Source organism: Pseudonaja textilis, chromosome 1, assembly GCF_049901715.1.
Source record: "Pseudonaja textilis isolate UNSWEBS1 chromosome 1, rPseTex1.2, whole genome shotgun sequence".
Taxonomy (NCBI): Eukaryota; Metazoa; Chordata; class Lepidosauria; order Squamata; family Elapidae; genus Pseudonaja; species Pseudonaja textilis.
This window is the reverse complement of record NC_141990.1, coordinates 165125518-165150324: the sequence shown is the minus strand read 5'-3', so window position 1 is coordinate 165150324 and position 24807 is coordinate 165125518. Positions and strand designations below refer to the sequence as shown.

Genomic DNA, 24807 nt, shown 5'->3' with positions numbered 1-24807 from the left:
ATGTTATTCATTCCATTCATGTATATAATTCAAAATTTGGAACCCAGGAAGTTAGATATCCTATAAATAACTTCAGGAGCAGGGACAGCATTGCCCTGAAATTGTGGGCCAGGGACCAGGTTCTGGGTAATGAACATCTCTTCGGAGGAAGGATAGATAGTTAGGAATTACTCATTAGTGACCTGGAATTATTGCTGCTTCTTCCAAGGAAACCACATGAATTGAGTTTCTTGTGATCAAGGGAAAGTTGAAGATTTACAGATGCAAACTCTTAATAGACGTTTGACCAGCAAAAACCTTAGTTTCTTAATCACCTTTGAACTTAATTTATGACTTAAGAGAGATATTCCATATGGCAATGAAGATCAAAGTGTCTTCTTTTTGAAATTAAGAAAGGAAAGAAAAAATGGCCATTTTAAAGGATTTTAGCTTAAAAACAAAATGCTTAATGAAAAGGTCCCCCAAAAATAAAAGGGATAAAAGGGGCAGTGATTTTTTTTAAAGAACATAAGATTTTTTTTTTCTGATGAAAGTCCCTTTGAAAATAGCCATAGTAATTAGACTAACAGATTGGACCTTCCTGGGAATGCTGATTGCTTATTATTAAGGACAGGAGATAATTGGTAGATTTTACAAAACAAGATGATATGAGGTAAATTATGAGAACTGTAACTACAGAGAGATAATTGGGACTAAAGTGCTAAAGATAGAGATAAGAAAACATCGCTTTTTACATTCACCAAGTAATCCACATACTTTCAGTTTAGCACAATGGCAATCACAAGAAAAGCTGGTAAATTAGGAGAAAGACTCAGGGACTCATTAGAACAACTTAAGGGTACAGTTTGAGGATTTCACCAGAGTTATTGCAGAAAATGTTTGAAGAATTTGGCAAAAAGATGACTGCAGTGGTTAAAAGGAAGTGGAAAAGGATTTGCTAAAATTAAAAAAATTAAAGAAGTAGTTAAGAAGATTTAAGAATCTATAGGTCAGTTGGGTACAGGCTTAAAAGAAATTACTGTTCTAAGAAATTAGAAGTTTTGGAAAATAAGAAAGTATAATTAGAGAAATGGAGAAAGATTTGGATAACTTGGGTTTATTGGAACTGAGAAAAAAAGAACTTTGCTGAAGATTTAGAACATTTTCAGAACAACATGGAGAAAATATTAGACTCAAGTTCTTAAGTGTCTAATTTTTTGGATTGGGAGGAATACGAATTGATTTGCAGAGATTGATAAGATTTATAGTATTAATGTACATTTTGCAAAATTGACCTTTGCTAAAATTTTAGCCTAACTAATGTATGGATTATAAATGCTAAAAGAATATAAATAAAGTAAATGTTCCTAAAAATGGAAAAAGAATAATTATTTGGAAAAGTTAAAACAAGATGTGATTTGTTTACAAGAAACTCATATTAGGAAAAATGTAAAATATTTAAGTCATAAAATCTGAAATTTCTTTCAGCAGAATTGAAAAAAATATGGAGTTGTTTTGTATATAAATCCTCAACTTTTGTATTTATCCTCAACTGATGACCGTAACAGATATTTGGGGTGGGTGTTAATCTTATGCAGTTGGGTCAATGGATAATATGTGGTTAAAAGAGTTGCAATTTATATTATGTTATGACCTGAAAGATTTTGTAAAATGAAGCATGTAACATTTATTTATAATATAAAATGTTGGTATAATATGACAGAGAAATTATCTAGAAAGTATTTCAAATATTTATTGAAAATGTGGACAACATGAAAGGGACATTTTATCATACTTGGTAGACATGTAAAAAAGCTAAAAAATGGATTCGCATACATTGATGCAGAGGATTTTAAACATTAATAATTCAATTGATGTCAGAATATTCCCTTTTAGGGCTAATGTATAAACAGAAAAAAAGGCACAGAAGATTATTTCACTATGTGATAACAGCAGTGACATTATTATATGCAAAAAATTGGAAAGATTCAACACTACCCACCATGGAGAAATTGATAAAATTGATAGATCTAGCTGAGATGAATAAATTAATTTCTTTGATTAGAGAAAAGACATTGTTTACATTTATTGGTCACTGGAAATCTTTTTTTCCCTATATTTCTATCACTTCTTTTCTTGCAGTTCTTTCTTTTTATCTTTCTTTTTTTTTCTTTCTTTCTCTCTTTTCTTCCTTTACATTAGTTTTAATAAAAGTTTAATCAAATTAAAGTATATGTGTGTGCATTTGTGTGTGTGTGTGTGTGTATACACATGTACACACATGTGCATACATACAATGCATATATAAAAATATATTGTAAATATATATCTAGTGTAAAAAATATAAATCTTTGGTATAAGTTTTAACTTAGACCAATTACTAATTCACCCCTGTGTACTAATCTAATGCATCAAGGCTGGAATCAAAGTATGAAGTTCAGGAATAGATAACAAAATATATATTTTATTAAATTTACTATCTATGTTTGAATGCATTGCAGGAAGAACTATGGATATTATTATCCTGCCTAAAACAGATTTTGAGAATTTTAAACGTATGTTAAGCATCAAAGAGAAAATTCAACATTCTTTATCAAATGAAAAAATGGATGAAAAGCCACATTGAGCTTTGCTTTGGAGTTGGAAAGGCATATACAAATTCTTGTCCCATTTAATAAATTATCTGGGAAATCAAAATATAGCTATGTATGTATACATGCATGTATGTATGGTTCTATATACTGTCCACAGATTTTATCAAAAGGACTCCAACTTTTGTCTATTTCTTTTCCCCAGCCAGCCCTGAGAGAGTTTTAGGTGGAGTATATCCTGGAATCTCCTCAGTTTCTGATAACAACCTACTGAAAGGGTAAGCAGCTCCCTTGGGCTGATTTTCACTTCAAAGTAATTCTCAATATGGATACGATGGCATGAGCATATCAATATTTATTAGAATTTTCAGGTTCCAATTATACTTAGAATTCTGGAACAAGATTCAGTGGCATATCATTACTGTAGCCCTAAAGTTATGAAAATGATGACTGGAGAAAATTTAGTTATTTCTCCAGTCAAATCTGTAAGACATTTTCACTAGAATTCAATTTATTTTTTTTTGTAGTTCTATAATAAAGAGTTATAGATTTGAATATTCACCTGTTAAACTCACACAGTATGTTTTAATATTTTAGAGTAAGTGGCAGAAGAGAAAAGTACTGTATTGTAAGTTGTGAAAATTGAACACATATCCTTTGCCTGAGGTAACATCTGTTAACGGAGGCTTATCAAATTAGAATTTCTGTTACATGCATAGATACGTATATTGATATTTAGACACATTATGCAAGTATGACTCTCTTTCTCCACAACACTCTTAATGCATAAATAATTGCTTAGCTGCAGCCGAGAAAGTCAAGCAAATGCAGGGAGGACAAAATAATAGCTTTTACTGTAACAAATGCATAAAGGCAAATTCCTGCATTTAAAATTTTGTAATACTAATTGTTTATATTGTAATAAAATATTGTAATAAAACTAGTTGTTCATTACACACTAAAATCCACAGGGAATTAGGAAATCAGCTTATGTATTGCTATACAAGTTTCTCAAGACTTGTGTTGAGCAGAGTTGCCAAACCCCAGGCTCATCTTTCTGTGTAACTTTGACATGAAATCATATAAAGTATTTCACTTCACTGAATAATAATAAACCAAACAGTTATAATTAGCATGTGTGTACATACAGACATAATTGTATGAAGAAGTAGACCTGAACAAAAGAATCACTGCTCCTTTCTACTCTTCTTATGATCATTTTCAGCACATTCTATCTAATGTTACACAGTTTAGATTATCTGAGATCACTTCAGACTGACAATTTTTACCTCCAGTAATAATGCATTTCATGGATTTATTCCACCATCTCTTTAAATTAACTTCATTCATGCTTTTGAGTATCTGTTTCTTAGCTACATAACAAAGACTATGGTACAGTTGTCAATTAATCAAGGTAATCCTGTCTTTATACATGACAACCAAACCATGTTTGAATTTGGATAACATGGAAAAGGAATGAATAACATCTGTAATACTCCCTATTCTACAAGGACACAAAAAGAGTATGTAGGTCCTGGCCATAAACAGGCTTTAAAGTAATACTTTTTGGCAACAATAGTGCAACAACAATAACAACAACAACAAAAGAAATGGTGCAAAAACAAGTAAAAAGGTCCTGGTTTAGATGGGCTGCATGGATTCTGGTTGAAATCACTAACAAATTTGCATGCAAGATTAGCAAACCAGATGAATCAGGTTCTGGAAACCTCAGAAAGTGAAAAATGGTGAACAACTGGAGAAGCCTTTTTGATTCAGGAGGATGCAGAAAAGGGAAATAAACCTGAAAATTACAGGCCAATTACTTGCCTGCCAACAACATACAAATTACTTACAGGCATTATTGCAAACCAAATTCATGGATATCTAGAAAACAAGGATTTGCTGCCTGTAGAACAGAAAGAACGCTGCAAAAATTAAGAGGAACCAAAGACCAACTGATGATTGATAAACTGGTTTTGAAGAATTCAAAGAAAAGATGAACACATTTGTTCATGGCCTGGATTGATTATAAGAAAGCATTTGATTCTGATCCACACGGCTGGATTGAGAAATGGTTAGACATTTTTGAAATTAGCAGCAACATCCAGAAATTCCTGAAGACTTCCATGAAGCTATGACAAATTAATGGCAGCATTAAGCATACAGGAACAGCAGCCCCTTCTTCCTCTCTGTCCCCACTGCTGGGCAATCCCATGCAAAGAAGGGAATGGCAGTGTTTGCACACAGAAATGGCAGCACACAGGAATGGTGCCCCCTTGTCCCTCTCTCTCCCCACTGCTGGCGATCCTGTGTGAAGAAGGGAACAGCAGCATTAGCACAGAGGAGCGAGAGCACACAGGAACGTCGCTTTATTCTCCCTCTTTGTCCCTGTTGCTGGGTGATCCCATGCGAAGAAGGGGGCTAGCAGAGAGGGGAGAGTATGAGGTTGCTGTTTCTGGGACAAGGGGACCCGTGATATGTTTGGGTCTGGCTCACCCAGCTTCTCTTTCCTCATGCAGCCAGCTAGATCAGTCCCCTGCAAACTCCATCTCTTGGCCGAAGTTTTGCACTCCACTCGCTGAGGCAGAGGAAGGGACTGGTATGGACAAGCTAAGTGTCTGAAGGACCCCATCCCATCATCAGGAGTCCTGGTGCCTCAGTTTCTCAAGCTGGGTTTCTCAGAAAACGACAGACTATGCAGGGGGCCTGCACCTATTTATTAAGCTCCCGGATTGGCTACAACACAAGTGTTCATTCTTAGCTGTATTAGCTGTGATGGACAGCAAAACTAGAACTGATTCTGGACATGGCTTCCAGGTCTGAGCCAAAGCAGTGGGAACCAAGGGCTGCCTTGGGTGCCACTAAGGTGCAAATGTACCATGATGAAGGTGAAATGGGCAGCGTAAAGGCAAGTTGTGCTTCGCTTCTGCACACTAAGGTTTCGGCTATTGATACTGCCTCTTCAGCCTGCCTACAATGCCCCCCCTTTCCACCATAGCACCATTACCTTTAGGGAGTTGCTACAGTCTCAAAGATCACAGAACATGAGAAAAGGCAGCCATGTGTGCTGCCACTGCGGTTCCAGACGGCTGCCCTGGGAGTGAGGGGAAATAAAGAGGCCAGTCAGCATACCAAAAGGTTCACTGTCTTGCTTTGCTCTCCTGCCTCTGCTGCCTTTTCTCTTCCCAGATCCCCTCATCTTGCAGCCAGCTTTCTCATTTAGGGAGCTGCTGCAGTCTCAAAGATTGGGAGGGCTGCATGGCAAGAGAAAAGGCATTTCACTTTGCAAGAGTGGAGGTGGGAAATCAAAGCAAACAATGGTTTGGCCTGCCGGCTGGCCTTTTTCTTCCCCTTCATTCCTGAAGCAGCCCGGTAATACTAGGCTGTGGAAGCTTTACAGTGTTCCTGGGACAAGGAGAGTGTGTTCCTGCTTCCAAAGGGCAGGGGGTGGCTGGGAGGCCAGGCACTATCGCAACCTGACTGGGCAGGCCGGCTCAGGCCGGCTGGTGGAATGTGATCATTCCTTTGCTTGTGGTCCCCGGGGGACTGGCCAGGAGTACCTGGTGGGCTTGGGCTAGGCTGGGTGGCTTGTGCGGCAGCAGGAACCGCGGCTTGGTGGGTGCTGCCAGGCCTGGATCCAGAATTAAATGCAGAAAACAGCATACCATGGGAGGGAGACCTACTCCGGACCTGCCCGTTCAGCCAAAGACCGCCCCAGGGGCAACATGGCAAATTTTGGCCTCTTTTTGGGGCCAGCTCTCAGCTGCCACACATTTACCCTCACCTCCACCTTGGGTCCCACATCCAGCCCATGACAGGGCAACTCACCACTTCCAGGTAGCAGGTGAGCAGGCGGGTGACCCTCCAGTGAGAGCACCATGCTGGGGTGCTGTGCGCCCAAGACCAGGTACTTTCTCTTGGGCCTCCCTCCTGGAGCCAGGCCTCACCATGTCCCTGTCGCAGCCCTTTGGCTGAGTGTGGCAGGCTCCCTCCCCCACCATCAGCCTTACCTTCTCAGGCCGGACGAAGAGTGGCCACATGAGAGGCAGCTGGGCAAGGAGTGGAGATCGGCCGTGTGTTCGAGGCAACTAGAGAGCAGTAGCAGCTATGCCATGGGTGTGATTCTAGGCCAAAGTGGGCAAGGTGAGATAAGTAGTGGGAGGAATGGGGGGGCATGAGGGGGGGCTGCTAATGATGTGATTATCTGGTTCTCTGAACTGCACAAATTCTTAATAACCAGTTCACTTGAACTGGTCCAAACTGGTTGAATGCCACCTCTGCTTAGGAGCTTTCGAAGCTCCTGACATGTTGCACAACCAAGTCAAGGAAGCTACTTCATCAAAATACATAAAGTTAGTCTAGAGAATCTTGAGATTAAAGCTGGGTGTGGAAGAAATACTATAAAGGCAATTAACACCTTGGCAGTGCCTGTAATATCTGGAATAGTAGATTGGTCTCAGCTAGAATTTGATAACATAGATAAAAAGATAAGAAAACTAATGACCAAGACTTCTGGTTGACGTCGCAGCAAGAACGGCTTGGAAATTAGCAGGCTCCGCCAAGCCCCGCAAAATCCAGCTGGCAACTGCTGTCGGGAAACCCTATGGGGTCAAAGCCACCTTGTAGGGGCAGTAAAGAAAGGGGAGGTGCTTTGTGGACCATGAGGAACCCACAATTTCCTTGTTAGCTTAGGCCCGAAGCACACTCTCCTCACTGGCAGCAGGGACAATGGCCATTTTTGGCAAGACAGCTGAACCATATAAGATTTGAGCTGGAATGGTCCATGGATAGAGCATTGAAATTGGGTGAGATAACTTCCAACTCTTACTCTAAAGACTTAGCTTGAATACAAGAATTTCAAAAAATAATCTCCAAGTGCTAAGAAGGCAGCGATTAGACACACGGAGAAGACTAAAGACTGAAAATTAAGAGGCAAAAGAATGCCTGAAGGAAGCTTTAAAATATAGAAAGCCTGGAAAAAAGCTTAAACAATCTGAAAAGTGATTTCTGGGAGAAACTGTTTTTTCTTATTTGTATCTTTAAAACCACTGGAATTATCAGATAATCAGCTGTTTTTGACATACTGTTTAATGTTGGAATTTGGAGCAGGAAAGCCATCTACTGGAACAAGAGGAGCACTACAGTGTGAGAATTTTCAATGAAAGTGAGAAATGTCTAATACACATAACAGAAGAATGTAAACAACACCTGGAAGGCAGCCTGACCTTGATTCTATTTTAAAAGATGATTTGGATATTTTGAAATAGCGAGTTTCTTTTCTTTTTTGAAGATTTTTAAGAGGAACTAAATTTCAAATAACTAAATTCTGTTGAAACTGGTTATTGGATTGTGGAATTGAAAGACTGGAGGAAACCTAGTGGATTAATTTGGATTTGGATTATTAATGCTTTTTGACAGAACATTTTATGAGGCAAAAGAAGAAATGTGATAGAAGAGGAAAGAGGAAAAATCAAATAAGACTTTAAAATTTGGGCAATTGGGAAAAGAAATAACTGGAAAACCAAAAGGTTGTAAAATACTAAAGAACTTTAAAGAATATAAATTTAGGGGATTTGGAGGTATAACTATGGGATTGACTACATTCTATTAATAATTGGCTCTTTTGGAGTTTTTAAATATTGAGACGCATAGAGGTATATTGAGTAATATTTATTAAATTGTTACAAAATGGATTGTCAGGGGATAATAGAGGGATATGAAGAAATAATTTTGATGCTCAAACGCATGCATGAAACTATAAAGAACAATAAAGAGACAAGGGATTGTTTAAAGATAAAGAAATGAGTGTAGAAGAAGCCTCTCAACAACTTGGGGAAAAAGATGAACATGATATTCAGAAAACAGGTGAGAAATTGGAAGAAGCAGTTGAAGAGAAAAATCAAAATGACATGCAAGAAGAGAAGGATAATGAAGAGAAAGGACTGATAAGTAGGAATCAAATAGATAATTCTTTAAAAGTTTATAATAAAAAAAAATCTCATAGACTGATTATTTACAACATCACATTCGAGTTACCAAAATCATACATTGGAAACTTTGCCAGAAGTTTGAGTCTGAATGGGGCAAAAATTACTGGAAACACCAAATTGACAAAGTTTTTGAAAATGAGCAAATCAAGATCTTTAAATGACCATACAACAAATAAATTTGAGATACAAAAAGGAACGAGGCAGGGATGTCCATTATCACCATTATTATTTATTTTGACTTTAGAGGCACTAACAAGAATAATTAGGAAAGAACCGGAAATAAAAGGGCTAAATATAAATAAAGAAGAATATAAATTACAAGCCTTCACTGACAATTTGGTTTTTATTTTAGAAGAGTCGTAAAATTCTGGACCAAAATTAATAGAGCAATTAGAGGAATTTGGCGAAGTAGCGGGGCTAAAAATTAACAAGGAAAAAACCAAAATACTTACCAAAAATATGACAAATGTACAAAAAGAAAATTTAACAATGATAATGGACATCCAGACAACAAATAAAATTAAATATTTGGGAACTGTAATTTCGGCAAAATGTATAACCCTCAAAGAGGACAATTATACCCCATTAATTTTAAAAATAACTGAAGATTTTAGGAAATGGAGCAACTTAAGACTTCCCCTTATGGGGAGAATTGCGTCTCTAAAAATGAACATATTGCCAAAATTATTGTTTTTAATTCCAAAACGCTCTGGTAAAATTAAAGAAAAACTTCTTTGGTCAATTGGATAAGCTAGTATCAAAATTCATATGGCAGGAAAAAAAGCCCAGAATTAGACTGAAATTGTTGCAGGACGCTACTAAAAGAGGAGGACTTGGCCTACCAGATTGGGAAATATATTGCAGAGCGGCCATTCTGATCTGGGTTAAAGATTGGATAAGTGTTAAAAACAAAAGAATATTAACATTAGAAGGATATAATTTATAGGCAGGGTGGCATGCCTTTTTGTGGCAGGACAAACATCAAATTCATGGTTACTTTCAAAGGCATAAAATTAGGCAGGCCTTACTAAGTTAAACGGCAAATCTACGTTGAAATACCAACTTGGCTATCTACACTACAAGCGTTATTGTACCCACATTTATTGCGTCGAGGGCAGGTCAATACATATGAGGACATATTAGATGAGAAGGATGATTTAAAAACAAGATAGGAGTTGAAAGATTTGGGATTTGAGATAGAATGGTGGGCCTATTTACAATTACAGTTGAAGTATCATGAAGATATGAAAGAATGGGATATTAGTAGACAGAATTAGATAAAATATTATTAGGAACAGATGAGAAATTGATTAAAAAATGTACAAAGTATTATTGGAATGTAAATTGGAAGAGGAAAAGGTGAAAGAAACGAAGTTGGCCTGGATGAAAGATTTTGGATATGGTATAAATTTGGAAGATTGACAAATTTTATGGGACAGGAGTAGGAAAATTACCTTGGCGGCATAATATAAAGAAAATTTACATAAAATGTTTAACTGATGGCATATCCCACCATCAAAAATAACAAAAATGTACCTGAAATTATCCCCTAAATGCTGGAAATGCAACAAAGAAATCAGAACATACTACCATGTATGGTGAAAATGTGAAAAAGTCCAAATATATTGGCTGAAAATCAGAAACTGGTTAGAAGAGATGTGTAAAATTAACATAGAGTTCAGACCTGAAATTTTTCTGTTGGGAATCAATGTGGGGAAATATAATAAAGAGATTATATATTTAATAGTTCATGTGACTACTGCTACGAGACTAGCTCTTGCCCAAAGATGGGAAGGAAACGATATGCCAAAAGAGATGGAAATAATTAGAAAAATTTGGTCATGCTCTGAAATGGGTAGAGTAACTCAAGAATTAAAAGATAAGACTGAATCTGACTACAAAATTTGGGAGAAGTTTTACCACTGGTTTAAAAAAGAAAGGAGTAATTGTATTAATGATGATTAACATTTATGTACATATGTAAATTTGTATTTGTTTTTAAATGTTTTTCTGTTTGTTGTTCATTCATAAAATTTAATTTAAAAAATTAAAAAAAGATCCTGGGCGACTTTCAGATCCAAACAGACAGATACATACAGTATCTGACATCACTATTGAAGAAAAGAAAAAAAAATCTGGTTCATTGATATTGCAATACCAGATGATGCATGAGGACAGCTGGAAAAAAATAACAAAATATTGTGATTTGCAAATTGAAGTTGAATGATTATGGAGGAAGAAATAGTAACAATTGTAATAGGAGCCCTTGGAGCAATACCCCAAAAGTTGCCTAGATACATGGAAATTTTGAATTTATTAGAGTTTAAAATCCTGACTTTGCAAAAAAAAACAAAAAAACACCTTACTTGGAACTGCCTTATATTCAGACACTACCTTAACAGTTTTTAGGACCTTGGCTAGGACTTGAACTGTTAAGTTTTTACCAGTCCCAGACTGTGAATCGCGTTGAAGATTAACAACAACAACAACAACAATAATAGAAAAAACTCAGTTTTTTCCTGGAATTATGTGTACATTAATGTTTGAAAAGTGGCAACTGAGATTAGGAGACCCAGTATATGATGACCTCTGATTCAGATGAACATCTGTGAGATGGGTAGTATCTAAATTTAATAAATAAAATAAGTACTCACCTTGGAGTCAGCTGGATTTGGGAGAACGATTCAGGAATTGGTTTTAAAATATCTTTATATTTGTATAATGTGAAATAACAAGAGCCACTTTACAAATTACTGTATGTTGTTCTGTCTTTTGCTACTTCAATGACACACTGTTTTCTGGAGGCCGTCATATTTACTGTCAAGGTTTTTCAGCCTTCTCTTTTCCCGGAGGGCTAGCTATGCTAGTCTGTCACAATAAAGCAAACAATACTACTGGCACAAGTAACACAGCTTGGCTCTTTTTAAAAAAAAATAAAAAAACAATCTTCACTAGCTGCCAATATGATGAATGCTTTTAAGAGAAGAGCCTTCTAAGGTTTTCATCCAACTGGTGATTTGGAATGCCATTAAAACTGATGATTCCACAGAGCTTTGAGAACACGTGTAAGATTTGGGGGCATCTCCTGCCCTGGGTGTAAAAACTGCAGTTGTTTTGTGAGGTCTTTTTGCTTTGTCATGCATATTATTTTTTCTGCTTTTATATTTGAATGTTTGCATTTTGGAAACCACAGAGAGTCATGTTTGGATTATAAAGACATTTAGTTGATGGCAAATAAGTATGTAAAATGTGGAGGTACATACAAGTGTGAGGGACAAAGTCCACACTAAACATTTAAGACATTATCTTAAACATTCATTCTCTCTTTTCTTTTTAAAAAAGTTTATTTCTTATAGATTTAGCATTGTGTATATGTGTGTTGAAAATAGAAGTATATTTCTCTTAAGGCAGAATAAATGTGGAAAAAGGAAGAATCATCTGTTTCAGAAAATGTGAACTGCCACTTCCAGTATTTCTCTTCCAGACTGGAAGAAAAATATTGTGGACACAAATTAGTCTCTGTTCTTCCAGTTTCGTAAATTGTGAATTTAAAAGAGGTAGCAAATCCTCAAGCTTTGCTTTAAAACCTACCTACCTACATATTGCATCTGGGGAGATGGAGAGACCAAAAACAAGCTTACCTATTATTAAAGCCATGGAATTAGAGGCTCTCAGCAAAACTTGAGATTCCCTTCTTGGCCACTGCAGTCATTCACTTCTGATCTCACATACTGGTGGCTTCCATTAGGTACCAAAAAGATTTTGTTTAAATCTCATTATATCATGTTCAGAACCAGGCTTTGGAATCAGTAGTTCATTGCAGTGAATTATATTAGCCTTGTCTGCATTTGAAAGTTAAACAGGATTAAGCTGGGTTAGTACTTAACGACAGACTTCAAATGAATATTAGTATTGATAAGCAGGCTAGGAACTTGAAATATATCTAGGAAGAAAGAAAATTGCAACTACATGTACATTGTTGCAAAGAAAACTGCATGGATGCTTTCATAAAGTCCTCAAGAACTGAGCCTACATTGCTGTATAATTTCAAAATTTATCATAGGCGATCAAGTAATGGATGCAAAATACTTTTTCTAGATAATAGACATATAATTTCAGGGAAGTTCTTGGGTATTTGATATATTTAGATATGCTAGGCATTGGAGCTGTAAACCATTAGAATGTTCATTTTTTGATCTGAAGGTAACACTGGGCTATTTTTACTACCAAGGACAGTTGACCAATTTCCCAATCCCTTCAGTCGTTGATTGGGTGGGTGACCTACTGTATAGGCAAGCAGGGACTTCATGCCTTAGTTTCTTTCTGGAAGCAGCTTCCTTTTATCAGTGGAATAGAAATTGGCATCTTTCCTGGCATCAATATCTGAGGACAAGCATAAAGAAGCACTGTAGGCTCTTGCTCCACTGAACTTGGTGTTACATGCACTGTAATTTGGAGGCTACATAATGTTATAAGCAGAGTTGCACTGTTCAGATAATGTAATCTTTCAGTTTACCTATCAGATAGCTCTGAAGAGTTCTTCCTTATGAAGCTACTTCACAAAACAATACGATTCTTCATCCAGCACGTAAGGAGAAGCGTTTTCTGACTCTTGATGCCAAAGGAGACTCACAAGTAAGATGCAATAGTACTGGATTTCACTGAATTTATTGCAATTCAATTCACTGAATGTTACATTTATTTCAATTCCCTTGGTTCTGTTTATTTGAAGGTGAGTGTTAAAACCTGTTATGTAAACTACAATTGAAATTGTTCCCTAATGTCTGCTAGGCATTCATATATTCCAATTTGGAACTGCTCCCTAAAAGCAATATTTACCTCAGACTAGTATTTGATTTATAGATGGCTCTCAAAAGATAATTTCTTCTCCTTTAATGTTCTTTCTGTGCATTGCTTACAAGTATAATCCTGAATTGTCAAGTTGAAATTTTGTAGTTAGGCATTGGATGGATAAAATTGAATCTTTGTCCAGTCTAATTTTTACTGATAAATTAAATTGGAAGATAGCATATATAGATGAAATGATAAATAAATCATAAAGTTTAGTTTTAAGGAGCAATTGGGGAGGAAGCTAAAATTCTTGTTTCTCTAACATAGAGGTAAGAACTTTCAAAATCATTCTTTGGTGATTAGTGAAACTATTAGTTTCATAGTAACTATTCATAGTAACTCATAGTTATGCATAGTTATGCACAAAATTTGATCTATTTTGGGGGCGGTGGAAGCTTGCATTTTCTATTAAATATGATTCTTTGGTTCATCTCCTTTTTCCACTCTGCCAGTGACTCATGCAGTATAGCTCCCTGTGTAGTATTTAGTTGCTCTTTTGGCCCATACTGCTAAAAGTGTTACTTGTTTCCTTTCAAACTATGCTGGAAAACAGGTTTCACTTGAACTAATTTTCTCAAGTGATGAATACCAGCAAGCTAAATGGCGTCTCTGTGCATGCTTTGAAAGAGATTGGATTATGGACAATCTCACTGTGTTCAAGGAGGAATAGAAGGATAGTGCAGTCCCTTTAACTGTATTTTCTATCTTAGGCTTGATTGAAATGTTCAGTTAGGGCAGAACTGAGCACTCATTTTGAAATCTAATACTTTGCCAAAACACATCTCACACAAAATGAAAACAGGAATAGAATTACTAGACTGGAAGAGTCATTATTCGTAAGGGAGAAGCCCCATGGTTAGCACAGGGGCATCCCAACACTAAAAAAAAAGTTGGGGAGAAAGAACAGACTAGGCATTGATATGATAGCAGAAACCCCTCTGAGAGACTGTCAAGGTTCTAACTAACTAACAAACTCAAGCAAATCAGAACTCTGAGACTAGGATCCTTCTCAAAGCTCTTCTTTACTGAGTACATCATATTGGCACAGCTTCAAAGGAAAACTAACTCTAAGTCTTTCCCACAGTTTCAGTATAATTAAAATAGGAAAGAACCCCATCCCCAAGTGTCACAGGTTACGTTGGCCAATTGGGTTAATTGGCGGGCTCTCCAGGCACTCCTTCCCCAACCTTATCCATTGCCAGTAGAGATGATCTTGGTTCTCACGAGAAAGCTCTCTGTTGTGTCTAGTCAGGCATTCCAGCCTCCTTCCCACTTCCCCCTGCTGCCAGGTTTGGTTTGAAGTTGACCGAAGTCTTAAGAAACTGGACTGAGTTTTGGTCATCCACTTCTGGTCTCTTCTAGACTCTATTGCCAACAGCAGACTTTGACAAGAACAATACTCAGAATTCTCAACAAGAGTGTTGGGTGTGTATCTGTGTTTGAGGTGAGTGAGTGTGTGTCGGAGAGTGAAAGAGAGAGGGAGGGAGGGGGAGGGAGAGAGATCTGGGTTGAGCTGCAAATCTGATTGTTTCTATTTTTTATTTTCTTTTATTTTCAAAACTACGTGCATCAGATATATAGATTTTACACTGTTGCAGAATCCTAAATAAACCTAAACACTAATCCTGTGTCCCTCACTGTTCCTCCCAATTTATTTTTGATTCATACAACAGTCATAATGAAGTCTTTCTCTATTCTTAAATATATCTAGCTGAGTCTTCCTAATCTCATTTTGTTACTAGATACCTTCTTTATCTTTCTGTCTAATTTTTTTAAAAAAGTGGTAGAAATGATGCTTCAGTGTCAGGAGATGGTACTAGCAGACTGTGATGTTCCCTTCTTGCTTAATGTGTGACAACTGCCCAGTGCCGCCTGGAGGCAGCCTCAAAACTGAAATTATAAAATAACTAAATAAATGGTCTCTAAGTCTTATTCTGTAGGTATACCAATTGTGTATTAATATTACTTCCCATAGAGAGAGAAAAAACTGTATCTTTGCTAACTGGGACAGAGCAATATAGCAGAGGACTTAATAGGCAGTGTCAAAAACCCACAGAACAAATACAAAGAAACTTTAAGACCCCATACTTTTCTTAGGGAAAGCTGGCCACTGAGCCATCAGTAATGATTGTATGGAGCTCAGTCTCCATTTTTTTGACTATGACTTAGCCTGTTTCTAGCAAGTTATCTTCTATAGCCAATAGCTCCCAGATATGTGCTAGCAACTCCAGGCTAGCAGCCCCCCCACTTCTCCCCAAAAAAGACAATTTAGAGGAAGGACTGCATTTAGGAAGGGATAGATACCCCAAAAAGAAGACTCATACTGTGCCTTAGATAGTGTTGGCCTTTATGGGTGGTACCTTCACTCCATGGTATATTGACCACACCTACAATAATTTCTTTACCAACCCCCACCACCGCCACATCTATGAATTCATAGACTGACATCAGAAAGAGAAATAAAATTTCTGTTTCATAAAGCATGTAAACTAACTCCCAGGATTAATCATTAGCATGAATCCCTGAGCAGCCTCTAATTAATCCCAAATCATCAGTTGACATCAAATGGCAGAGAAATTTAACATGCTGGAGCTGTTTCCACCAAAAGGCAAGGGTGTTCCTTTACTTTTTAATTCAATAATTCAGACTCTCTCATCTTCTAATCATCACTCTCCAATGTTATTCCAGCCTTGAAATATGCAGGCGGTGTATTAATTTTGTCTGTCTCTCAGGTGCAAATGAGAAGGACATTGAGGACATTGGCTTTCTTTTGCCTAAAAAAAACTTCCTTGTAATAAATTATCAAAACTGCTAGTGTTTGCATGACACAACAGTGTAGGAGTCCTTGACTTGCAATTGGTCACTGGACAACTGTTCAAAATTACAATGAACCTAAAAAAAGCTACTTACAATCTGTCTGTGCCGCAACCCACCCTCCTCGTCATGTAAACTGTGGAAGCTCCTGAGGCAGGTTCTTGCCCTGTTATCTGGGAACGTTTGACCCTGTTCCTCCTGAAGGAGTGGACAGGATCCTAGGTAGTATGCGCACAAGCACCTGTGTTTTAGACCCATGTCCCTCCTGGCTTGTGACAGATGGGTGGATTCTGGCGGTGATTAATGCTTCTCTACAGAAGGGGACGGTGCCCGAGCACTTTAAGGAGGTTGCGGTCCACCCTCTTCTTAAGAAACCATCGCCGGATTCTACCCGGTTGGATAATTTCTGACTGTCTCCAATCTGCCCTTTTGGGGAAGGTTGTTGAGAAGATGGTCATGCAACAGCTCCAGAGGTTTCTGGATGAAACAGATTATCTCAACCCCTACCAGTCAGGATTCAGGCCTGGATTTGGGACAGAAACAGCATTGGGTACACTTTTGGATGATCTCTGGCAGGACCGGGATGGGCGTAGTGCATCCATCCTTGCTCTACTTGATCTATCGGTGGCTTTTGATACCACTGACCATGGGATTCTCCTGGGCCAGCTTTGGGGGATGGGAGTGGGCAGGCCTTGTGCTGTCTTGGTTCACTTCCTTCCTCTGCGGCTGCTCTCAGTGTTAATAGGAAGGGGGAGATCCAGCCCTCGGCCATGCTTTACAGAGTTCTGCAGGGCTCGGTACTCTCTCCGCTCCTGTTCAACATTTATATGAAACTGCTGGGTGAGATCATCTGTCACCATGGACTGAAGTATCACCAATATGCTGATGATACTCAGCTGTATGTCTTGGCCTGTGGTGAGTTAAGTGTTGCTGTGTCCTCCCTCTCACAGTGCCTGGATGCTGTTAGGGACTGGATGGGGAGCAACAGGTTGAAACTAAACCCTTGCAAGACTGAGTGGCTCTGGGTTTGGGGTTTGTTGGCTCAGTGAGAATTGCCACCTTTGGTCTTGGATGGGGTGGCACTACCCCAAGCAGACCCTGTGTGTAATCTAGGGGTTTTCCTTGACTCACGATTCCTGCTTGAAGAGCAGGTGGTGGTCGTGGCCAGGAGGATCTTTGCGCAACTGCGGGTTGTGCACCAGTTACGCCCTTTCCCTACTCACAGTCACTCATGCCCTAGTCACTTCCCATCTTGACTATTGCAATGCACTCTATATGGGGCTTCCCTTGAAAAGCATCCAGAAGCTCCAGTTGGTGCAAAATGCAGCAGCCCGCATGGTTTTGTACAGACCCCAGTATGCACATGTGTCACCTCTTCTGCAGGAGCTGCATTGGTTGCCGATTTGTTTCCAGGTACAATTCAAGGGGCTAGTTGTCATCTTTAAAGCCCTTCATGGCTTGGGATCAGGTTACCCGAGGGAACATCTGTTGTTGGTCACATCTGCCTGACCCATTAGAGTGGGAAGGTAGGGAATGTTGCGGGTTCCATCCCTGAGGGAGATACACCTGGTTGGACCCAGAAGAAGGGCCTTGTCCATGGTGGCTCCTTCTCTCTGGAATATCATTTTCCCAGAGATTAGAATGGCCCCCCTCTAGCACTCTTTTGGAAGGCACTGAAGACCTGTTTTGCCAGCAGGCCTGGGGAACCCAGAATGAGATGGAGCCCATTAAATGGCCCTGCTATGGAGACTGCAGTTCTGTTTTTACAACTCCAAAAATTGTCTTGGAGCAAGCCGATTTAGTGTATTGGTTAAGGAATGGACTGGAGTGGGGAGGTGCTGATTCAGATCTGTCTTCAGGCATGGAAGGTGATGGCAGTTTGGGTTTGGGGATTTCTCAGTCCACTTACCTCACAGAATTGTTGGGAAAATTTGGAAAAGGGAATTCTCTATATAGTTTTAAGCTTGTGGGTGGAATGGTAGTATAAAAATCAAACAAGCCTGTTGACATTACCAGATCAGCTTATGGATATTTACTTATTTATTTAAATTTATTGGAGATTTAATCCAGTGTATTCTGGATGGCCCACAAAATAAAAAAGACATAAAAACAGCTGAAGATATTAAATCAACAAGCAGCTCAGACTAAAATTCTCTAACAATAAAATCCAAAAAACAAAACAAGGTCCTTAATCAAATTGCAAACCTGAATTCCAGGGCCTGGATCCAAAGCCAAGTTTTCAAAGCTTTCCAGAACTGCAGGAGACAGGGCCATGTTCTTATCTCTGTAGCGTTGCTTTTCTAGAAGATGGAGGATGTAGCAGAGAAAGTAAATTTAATGGGTGGCCCTGGAATACACACCATACCCCTGTGCAATCTCCCCGATCTGCACAATGTTTCTCCTACACCTCCACACACTCATCCTGACCTGCATGTGCCTCTTGAATTGACCTTCAAAAAAACACCAAGGCGCCATTGAAATGGTGACTTTGAGTACAGCTTGGCCACACCAAGACACATCTTTGATAATATTCTATATAAACATTTAAAAACATAGAAAAACACTACCGTGTATTCTAAAATTTGTACAGTCCATTGTTCTAGTTTACCCCTCCACATGTGTCCATGTGTCAAAGCATTACCATTTTTGGCAAGGGAGATCTAAGTCATTTACCAAAAGAGTCTACATTCTCAGTAGTCTATAGTTTTGGTACAATTTCTTGCTATTTTGCTAACTGAAAGTGGGATGGGGGATTTTTCAGACACTCAGCAAGTTCATCCGGCCTTTAATGTTCAGGATGAGCACATGCTTTTTTAATTCAGTGAGCAGGTTAGTTCATTTCAATAGGCCTAACAGATAAATACTTGATCTCCTGAATCAATGATATCTGCCTCTCTTGTAGCAATTACATCAATTTGAAGGAATCCTGTAACTGAGAACTGACCTCCTTTCCAAAAGTCCAGAAAAAGGAAGTGTTTTGATTTGAGGTCACACTTTTACCAAAAGTTGCATTGATCTTTATCTTAACCAACCTTTATCTCAGGGGTGTCAAACTCAAGCGGCCTGTGGGCCGGATGCATCATGGGCTGGCCCTGCCCCCATCCAGTTTAGCAAAGGGGAAAAAAGTCCCGATACGCTGTGGCGATGCGAGTCTGACACCCCTGTTTTATCTTTTGATCTTCTTGCCACATGGTTACCATGCTTCTGAAAGCACTTGATATTAAAAGACTGCTAGCCATTTACATTGAAGGGAGGAAGTTTGGTAATTGCAGAGTGATTCAAATGTTTTGCAGTCTCTAACAGTAATCTGCTTATTAAGATAAAGATAAAGAAATCATCTTCTTGCATATCAACTTCCTAAATTTGACTATCTGAACTATAGAGCAAACTTTTAGAATGATAGCATCTTTCCAAGAATAGACACCTGAGAAGAGAGTTATACCTTGAACAAAGATGGACTTGATTCTTTGAGCATGCAAGTGATATGTTTTTGCCTAAAAGCTTAGCTAAAGGTTAATTCCAAAGAAGGACTTTGAATAAGCACAAAAACCACATGTATGAATGCAGAGATAGCTCATCAAAGTCAGAAATAAGCAATATATTCTTAATGTTAGGGACAGAATTTATTTTTACCTATGATTATGTATTGCCAAAGACAATAACCACACAACACAAGTTAGTCCTTTCTGCCAAGAGTGAGTATTTATTCCTAGGATTCTCTGTTGGACTATGTGTAGATGTGTCTGTTGATTTTCAGTAACTCTTCTTCCTCCCTCTGCTTTCCAAGTTTATTTCAAAAATTTGGAGGGCTTTTTGGAGTAGATCTTGAGGAGGGAGTTGTCTGAGAAATGGAAAGTCATCCAAAATCAGTTGCTCATTATTTCACAGATGGATAACTTTCATTGGCAGTGGGGTCCTATTTAGAAGCAATCTGGTATGTGCCTAGGCAACATCCAAGCATTCTGGTTTTTTAGAAATGTGTTTATCATACATTCTTACTGAAAATGTATTTACTGCAAAAGATGATAGAAGATGCCCAATGTTTATGTAGCAAACTGCTACAAATTTCAAAGAAGGACTTTACCATGAACTCTCACTACTGATTTCATAGGGGTTTAGGATAAGAGTATGCCTATAGCTTCCAATTCTGCTTCACCCCCAATTTCCAATATTGTGTACAGGTACTCCTTGACTTACAACCATTCATTTAGTAACCTTTCGAAGTTAACAGCAGCATTGGAAAAAATGACTTATTCCGGTGGGGGGAGCTAATGTACAACTGAACCCATTCATGCAACCTTCTACAATGCTGTAACAAATCTGGGACTAGAACAACTAGTAACCAGCAATACTAGACTTAATAACTGCCTTGATCTCATCTTCTGCAATAGTTTGAATTCAGTTTATGGAATACAAATTAAAGGACCCTTTTCCAACAGTGACCACAATATGATTGACTTTTGTCTCAACATATGTCCACACAAAAATCATCACAACGACAGAATCCCCAATTATAACTTCAAAAAAGGCAACTATGATCTTATAAACAATGATCTCTCATCCCTTGATTGGCAATTTCTATTCACTGGATGCAATACTGTTGAAGCCCATTACAACGTATTTTTACTTGAAGTCAAAAGAGTCATCAAACTATATGTACCAATAACAACTCCAAAAACCAGAAAAAAAAGATTGCCCATAACAAGAAGGAAGCTTCAATCCAAAAAGAAATCATTTAGGTGGAAAAACAAATCCGGTGACGTTGTCAACTTCAAAAGTCGATACAAAAAATGTATGCCCCCAGATAAAGACTGAATGCACCAATTATCACATTAAACAAGAGGAAAACCTTCTATACACCAATTCCACCCACGCTTTCTACAATTTTGTAAACGACAAACTAAAAGATTCAAGGTCCATCCCACCCCTGAAAGGACCAAATGGTAAAGACTGCAATGATGACACTATTAAAGCCAACCTCTTTAACACATTCTTTGGCTCAGTGTTTGTAAACAGCAATGGATCATACCCAGTATTTCCTAGTCTAATCACAGGCGACTACAATGATCTAATACATATTGATTTCACAGAAGACAACGTTGAAAAAGCACTACACAATCTAAAACCATCTCTATCTATTGGACTGGATGGAATATGTGTATACTTCTTTAAAAAGCTATCCACTGCCATAGCCGAACCTCTAAGCATAATCTTTGAAAAATCTTTCAGGACCAGCTCCTTTCCAAAACTATGGTCACAAACCACGGTCATCCCCATCTTCAAAAAGGGAGACCCCAGCCTAATTGAAAATTACAGACCAATCTCTTTATGCTGCGTCACCTATAAAGTCATGGAATCAATTATTAACCAATCCATTATCCTTCACTCAGAGACAAACAACCTACTCTCTTTTAAACAATTTGGTTTCAGAAAAGAACTATCCTGTAATCTGCAACTCTTACACTGCAGAAACATATGGACTACACAACTTGATCAGGGCAAAGCAATAGATGCAATCTACATAGACTTCTGTAAAGCCTTTAATTCAGTGGTACACGACAAACTACTACTAAAAATAAAATCTTATGGTATCTCTAGACACCTGCATAACTGGATAGAAGCATTCCTGTCAAACAGACAACAAATGGCAAAATTGGGAGTGTCAACATTCTGTACCTGTCAACAGTGGTGTCTCCCAAGACAGTGTTCTAGGACCAACTCTTTTCATACTATACATAAGTGACCTCTGTGATCATATTAAGAGCAACTGCGTTCTCTTCACTGATGATGTAAAGCTATTTAACACCACAGACAATACTGCTACCCTTCAAAAAGACCTCAACTATGTATCAGAATGGTCAAACAAATGGCAACTTCAAACCTCAATAAATAACTGCTCTGTCTTACATATTGGCAAAAAATATATATCAGAAAATAAAATACAAGCTGAAAAGTCAAGACTTTGATGATGATCCAAACTCTGTCAAGGACCTTGGAATACTCATCTCTAATGATCTAAATGCCAGAGCCCACTGTAACTACATAGGCAAAAAGGCATTAATAAGAGTTGTTAATCTAATCCTACGTAGCTTTTTCCCTGGTAATATCACACTACTAATGAGAGCATACAAAACATTTCCTAGACCAATACTCAAATACAGCTCATCAGTCTGGAACCCGCATTACATATCTGATATTAACACAGTTGAGAAAGTCCAAAAATATTTCACAAGAAGAGTTCTCCACTCCTCTACTTGTTGCAGAATACCTTATGCCAGCAGACTCGAAATTCTAGACCTAGAAAACCTAGAACTACGCCACCTTCGGTCCGATCTAAGTATAGTATATAAAATTATACATTGCAATGTCCTACCTGTCAATGAATACTTCAGCTTCAACCATAACAACACAAGAGCACACAATAGATACAAACTCAAGGTTAATCACACCAAACTTGATTGCAGGAAATACGACTTCAGCAACAGAGTAGTCAATGTCTGGAATACTCTACCTGACTCTATGGTTTCTGCCCCAAACCCCCAAAACTTTAACCTTAGACTGTCTACTATTGATCTCACCCCTTTCCTAAGAGGTCTGTAGGGGATGTGCATAAGCGCACCAACGTGCCTACCGTCCCTGTCCTATTGTTTCTTTTATATTTTTCTTATATGTATCCATTTCATGGATCCATAACTATGTTTATACTTATACCTGTTATCTTATAATTGCTTTACAAAATAAATAAATAATAAATAAATAAATAAATTTACTTAATGACTATGTGATTCAGTCAACAGCTGCAGTGATCCGCTGTTAAAGTCATGGCAGAAGTCATTTAAAAAAGGCATGACTCACTTAACTGCCTTGCTCAGCAATGGAAATTCTGGTCCCAATTGTGGTTGTGTAATCCCTATAAAATATTAATATATATATTCATGCTGCATTCAAGGTTAAGTATCACACATTGGAAAATGTAAGCTGGTAGACAAACAGTGTTATCTCCCTCTCCAGAGTATCTTCTTCTGTTTAGAAAATTCATTTGTGATAAGACTTTGCTTAAGCTGTTCTTATTACAGGTGCAGCGCAGGGCTGAGTTTGGTTTGCATATTCAGTCTCAAATCTTCAATTCCTTTGCAGTTTTGGTAGATATATTTAAATTATATCTTTTGCTTTCTCTTAAACTAAATCCAGCATTCTATTGAATGCAGAATTCTGATACTGACTAGAACTGCATACTGATTGATGTGTTTTTAATCTTTCAACACATTTTTTAAAAATTGGTTGTGGAATGGAATCCTATTTAGGCAGATTCTTCTCTCTCACTCTCTCCCCAATGCCATGTGCACATGCAAATGTTTTATTGTAAGACTTTGCTTGCATTTAAAAAAATAATTCTCTCATGATTGAGATTGTAGCTGTAGATAGTTAAAACAGCGCAACTGTAAACAATAGAGTGGTACCAATAGACTTGAAAGAATACTAAGGTTGAAAGATTATAGGAGAATATAATTAGTGAGAAAAAGAAAATGGGTGCAATACTTAAAGAGTCCAGTGGAAAATCAAAATAGTGACAGTACAAACAATATTGCTTGAGTGCCACTTTATAGTCTTTATAGTTTAATTTTTATGCATGAAGTGTCAGAATATTTGCACACAAATAAATAATTCTGCAAGATTCATCTACATAATAAACTTCTTTGTATACAATATCATATACTAAAAGTCAGCATACAAATTCAGGAACACTGAAGCAATATTCACAGAAGTAAGATACAGAGGCTCAGAGGTTACAGAGGACAAACCAACTCTTATATACACTTCAGCAAGTCAAAGCCACACTCAGACTCCAACTGTCTCTTATGGGCCCATACAAAAAAAATACTATGTTTCAATATCCAAACATTGGCTGACCTGTTGCCACATCTAATCCAACAGTCCCCATTGGCTGACCTGTTACCATGTCTATTCAAAAGTCCCATTGGCTGACATGTTACCATGTCTATTCCAGTTCATGAAGTACTGTATATATACACTGATATAAAGTTCATAAATTTCTTGGCTTTCCAACCTTCATCTTATGTAGCTATCCTGCAAAGTTTATGCCTCTTCTCTTTTCTCCAAATAAACCAAGTTACATAATTTGGGACAATAAGTCAAACTGCAGACTCACATGAGGTCTAAATCTCCACAATTTTAATCTGAATATTTCACACAAATATTTCAGTGTGAGTCTCCTGTCACATTTTTGCCAAATATGCATTATGTTCTGTAACCCACATCTCGCAACATTATGAACGGTGTAACATATAAAAATAATTTAAATAGACCAATTATTGTGCTCTCCCAGCCCTGTTATTTCAGAAACTGTTCTTAAGGCAAGCAGAAACAGGCAAGATTTCCATCCAATTTGATAATAAAATAACCAATATGTGACCTCACTTTCAATTGGATGATACTAGATTAATTGATCAATATTTAGTTGTTTCAGCCTCAAGCACTCAGCAGTAAGTCAGGGGCTGATAGTCATGGTCTGTAGCTACCAAAAATGCTGAACTCACAATTTCTAGTTCCTGAATATAAGT

General features: G+C 37.8%; 1 protein-coding gene across 21 annotated transcripts in view; it reads left to right on the top strand.

Annotated features, from left to right (window-relative positions):
* Positions 1-24807, top strand: part of MAP2 (microtubule associated protein 2) — a 254639-nt gene that overhangs the window by 63528 nt on the left and 166304 nt on the right. For all 21 annotated transcript variants that reach the window (XM_087919629.1, XM_087919627.1, XM_087919625.1 and 18 more), the window contains exon 3: positions 2776-2848. The gene's annotated coding sequence lies outside the window, so the exon portion shown is untranslated. The remainder of the gene's footprint in view (positions 1-2775; positions 2849-24807) is intronic.